We start from the raw sequence: 4,628 nt of genomic DNA, 5'->3' as shown, positions 1-4,628 counted from the left end.
AATTCCCCCATTCCCTTCTGGCATTGGGTGGCCTCTACCGCTCATGCCTCTCAGGGCCCAATGCACATCTTCTCCAAACTCTGGGTTAAGCTCGGGCCACACTCCCAACCCAAGTACACATTTGCACCCAATTATTAATTCCTTTGCTTCCATCAGCACTAGCACCGCTGCAGCTTGCATGTTTCAAAACAGTTGAATCCCATTTACCTAACTATCCCTCATTCCACATGCCAATTTCACACCATTTGCTCTCCTATAAATTTGGTACACACCAGACTCCAAATCTTCAATTACATCCACCAGTATAGTTCACTCCTCCATTTATCTCTAGCCGTGTTGGGACAAGAGAAGGTAGAAGGAGGAAGGCATCATAAGTTATGTCATGAACACTGTATTAAAATCAACTCTGTAAAATGTTAGCTTGAAATCAAGTCCAATTCTCTTTTTATACCGAATTCTATGTCAATTTAACAATGTCCAATTTTCCCTCTATTGCCGTGTCCATCAATCTACTGCCTACTCTATTTTCCATCTCTACCTTGCCTCCTGGAGCCACTACTGGACCCCACGGAGCCCTGCAAGCTCGGTCACCACATCCACCTCTGACGTGAATCCTCCATGAGGCACACACATGGCCCCTCACTAACAGTCCTGGTGCCCCCACCTTTTCGCCAATACTCGTGGGTGGCACCCTAAAAAATGTACCATCCGTCATCCCCCTCCCTTTCTCCAGGGTTCGTCGGTAAATTGGTAAATTGTAGCTTACGCATCCCCTAACCGGCCCCCTGCTTTTCTACAAGGCTTATGTGGGACCTGCAGCATGCACACCTTGTGCTGTCTTCCTCTCATTCTCTAGGAGCCTCCTAAGGACCTGGAAGGAGCATGACCTCCTACTCCTAACCACATCAGAGGGGATTACATACAACATCATGTGGCACCCCTTGCTTTTCCATCAGCTCAACCGGAGCCGGTTCCATTTCCATAAACGCAGTGGGTAGCCATCTCGGTCCTCGAACTAACCAGTATGTCTATAATGGTGGCTCCCCGGGTGGCATTCCTTCTCCCTCCTTCTCTTTGTCCATACTAATCACGTCACCACCATGCACTATACTTGCATCCAAACACATGCACTCACACTCACCCATGCCCTCACCCACAAGCGGTTCGACTTTGACTTCCAACGCTGGCAGTTCAGTGTGTAACATGACAGGTTGGAACAGTTGATTCGATGGTGCAGCCTCATGAGCGTGCTGAAGTGTGAAGCCTGGGCCTACTGTCATGTGCTTGCATCTTCTTTATTTATTAGACACCATATGAATGTAAATGAACACTCATTTTACAATGTGCTTGTTGCACATCACGTGCAGCGAATTTCGCTTCCCTGCACCTTCTATTTATTGTGATAAAAAAAAAAAGGCTTCTGTACACCGCCATTGAGGCTGGGTTTGCAAGCCACCATCTACGATTCCAATAGAAGACACATACAACAACAACAACAACATGCATTTTAAGGCCATTTTCCCTGCTAGAGCGGGGGTTGGCCTTGCGGTCCCCATGACAATCTTCTCCATTTTGCCCTATTTTCTGCATCTCCCCTTGTTAACCCCCTTGCCCGCATTTCTTCTTTCACCATCTTCAGCCAAGTCTTTCTCGGTCTTCCCCGTCCTCTACTTCCTTCTACATTCATTTCCATCACTCTTCTCAACCAGTCACTTTCATCCTTCCTCAACACATGACCAAACCATCTCAACCTATAGAAGACACATAATTACTCTTTTATGGAAAATGTTATTTGAGTTTGTTTTATCCTCAAAAATAGACCGTAGATGGTATCGTAGTGATGGTATCTAAAAATAGACCGTAGTGAACAAACATTCGAGTTCAAAGAATTGGCCTTTAAAACCTACCCTTATGAAGGGGGACAGACATCTGTACAAACACACAAACTGACATTGTGTTTTATATGGTAAATTTAACTGTGTTCTCTGCTGGAAAGCAACATTTGAAGTAGACTCGGGGATGACCCAGATAAATTGGTGAAGTGGGCAAACAGGTAAACAGAGGAGTGGATAAATATTTCAGAAGAAGGTAAAGGAGGAAGTGGGTGAAATGGTATGGAGGAGTAGATGAATGGGTAAAGGGGGAAAGTTACAGTGAAGTGAAAGAGGGGACTGGGCGAAGGAGTTAAGGGAAGTAGGTGAAGAGGTAGAAAAGGTCGTGAGAGATGGGGATATAAGTGGGAGTGGATGACGGGGTTGACAGAAGTGAGTGATTGGGTTTAGTGGAAGTATGTGAAGGTGTAAAGAAGGAACTGGGAAAAGGAGAATAAGTGGGAGTGGATGGTGGGGTTGAGGCAAATGTGTAAAGGGGTAGAGGGGATTGGGAGAAGGGTTGCTGGGTAAATAGATTAAAGGGGGTAGGTTTGCAGGTGTTAGCTGCAACGGGCCATCTAGTATTTTTTTTTTTTTTTTTTGAGAGATAGAGCATTGATGCTTTCGATTCGAAGCAGTTTCTTGGCAAGAGATATACCGAATGGTTAGTCATTGCCTTCCCAGCATAGTTTGTCCATGCTTATACAGTATATATATATATATATATACATGAAATAAATGAGTGGAATCATTGTGGAGGTGAGCAGACAGAAGTGCAATGTGATGTTTTCTTTCTCTTTCACTGACACAGCTAGAAGTAGGGTTCTATAGTTTCTTATCTTGTACACTACTGAGACATGGGTCATTGGCAGACCCATGTTGGGACAATATTCTAGAATTTTCTTTCCCGAGTGGAAAAGCCCATGGAAGCTTTTGAAGGGCACGTTGCTTGCTGTAAATGAAAAACATACACCTTGGAGTCGTGCTTTCAATGTCACGTGCATGGGTTACTTTTCATGGCAAGGCCCGTCCTCTGCCTCTGGCTAATGGAGGTGTTGTTATGACATGCTGCATTTGCCTTCACTCAAAGCAGGCTCTCTCGCCTGCAGGCCTTGGGGTGTGCCTTTGGTTTGACAGGTGCAGGCGAGAGCTTGCTTTCCGAGATCAGGCAGCGATTCTACACCACGACCACATTCCTGAGAGGGGTTGGGGCGAGGGAGAGGTCGAGGTGAGGGATGCGGGGGTGGACATGCATGGAGCTGTGCTTTCTGTCATCCTGCAACACAACAGCGAAAGCACCTTCGCAAAGGTGAATCAAAGGTGTAAGTAATTTTCTGCCCGGCTATTGCAAACGACAGTTCTTCAGGTTGACGAGCTCATCGAAGTCTGAGCTCGCCAGTCCACCGGAGCAATTGCATTGTGGTCTCCGTCGCATTACTCGAAGCGAGAGTGAAATCATACAAGCATATTGCTTCTTCAGTACCATCTCCTCCACTGACAATTTCTCCTTCCTCTTCCACAAAGGTTATCTCTGGCAACACAAATGAAAAAGAAAAAAAAGAACAACATTCAGAACCAATTGATTTTTTTTCTTCTTTTATCTCCAAATACCAAGGTCTGCACACAAATCATAAATTATTATGCAAGTCAGTTACTTTATTCCTTTTTCTTGTAGTAATTGCAGGTTGAATGATTATGATGGAAGTAAATTTTGGTTAATAATTCATTCAGACTAGTTTATGAATTTATTGGTTCCATTTCCTTCATCTCCTTCCACCAATAACCGGCCGATCGAACAGTAAGTAACCTGTGCCCCTACAATTTTGTGTGCTCTGCAGTACATGACACTCTGATTAAGTTACATTCAGCCAAGGTTAGCGAATCATTAACCTTGGATAACTTTACAGACTGATGATTAACCATTCACAAACATAATGCGGAAACCTCCAGCCGACGGATTTGGTTGAAGACGGTAGAATTAAACATTTGAGTCATTGGAAATGCTCGACCAAGAGCATTATTTTCGTCCTCACATCAGAAATACAACTTGATGAATATAATTTTGAGGCAAATCAACAATTTGAGCTGTTACGTGAACGCACAGGGAAAGGTTGCCCAATAAGGGGCGTTGGTAATATTCTTTCACAATCACTGCAACTGGGAAAAAAATTCAACTTATGGATGCAGGAACAACTTCAGTTCAATTATATTAAACGTATTCCAATTGTATATACTAGAAGTACCTGGTCCCTACGGGGGCAGACAGTGTGGGGGGGGGGGGGGGGCATGTTGTTATCTTTATGATTATTAACACCATAGCAGAGTACTCACCCTATAGGTGATCTTGCTCCAAGCATGCAACACGCTCTTCCGACACATCCCTTTATTTGGGTGGTGTATAGGCAACAGATCACTGCCTCAAACACTCCAGGAAAAATAATAAACCCGGGTTACTTATATGAAGCAAAAACATGCCTACTGCCAATGTGCATATATCATACATTGCGGTTATATAGCTCGGATAATTTCAATGTGAACATCCCCCCAAATCCCCTCCCCCCCCCCCACCCCCCAAATTCCAAGATGGGTGAAGAAAAATGAAACCAAGAAAAATGAAAAATGTAACCAAGATGGTTAAATGAAACTTGCACCTGCACACCTTCGAGGTGCCCTCATTAATCCATTGAGGTTTCAGCTTCCCAAGTCAAATCCTCTCGGAGCAGAAGATGATACATACATACATACACTTGCTCCATT

The 4,628-nt window shown here is 44.3% G+C and overlaps 1 long non-coding RNA gene across 1 annotated transcript; it reads right to left on the bottom strand.

Moving 5' to 3' along the window:
* Positions 1-1,281: 1,281 nt before the first annotated feature.
* LOC144889328 (uncharacterized) lies at positions 1,282-4,411 on the bottom strand. Its single transcript, XR_013621698.1, has 2 exons — positions 4,203-4,411; positions 1,282-3,402 (listed from the first exon to the last, which is right to left on the bottom strand). It is a non-coding gene; the product is annotated as an uncharacterized LOC144889328 (long non-coding RNA).
* Positions 4,412-4,628: the final 217 nt, after the last annotated feature.

The sequence above is a fragment of the Myxine glutinosa genome, unplaced genomic scaffold, assembly GCF_964187855.1.
Source record: "Myxine glutinosa unplaced genomic scaffold, kmMyxGlut1.1 SCAFFOLD_2729, whole genome shotgun sequence".
NCBI lineage: Eukaryota > Metazoa > Chordata > Myxini > Myxiniformes > Myxinidae > Myxine > Myxine glutinosa.
The sequence above is the reverse complement of the archived record's forward strand: the minus strand, read 5'-3'. Positions and strand labels throughout refer to the sequence as shown.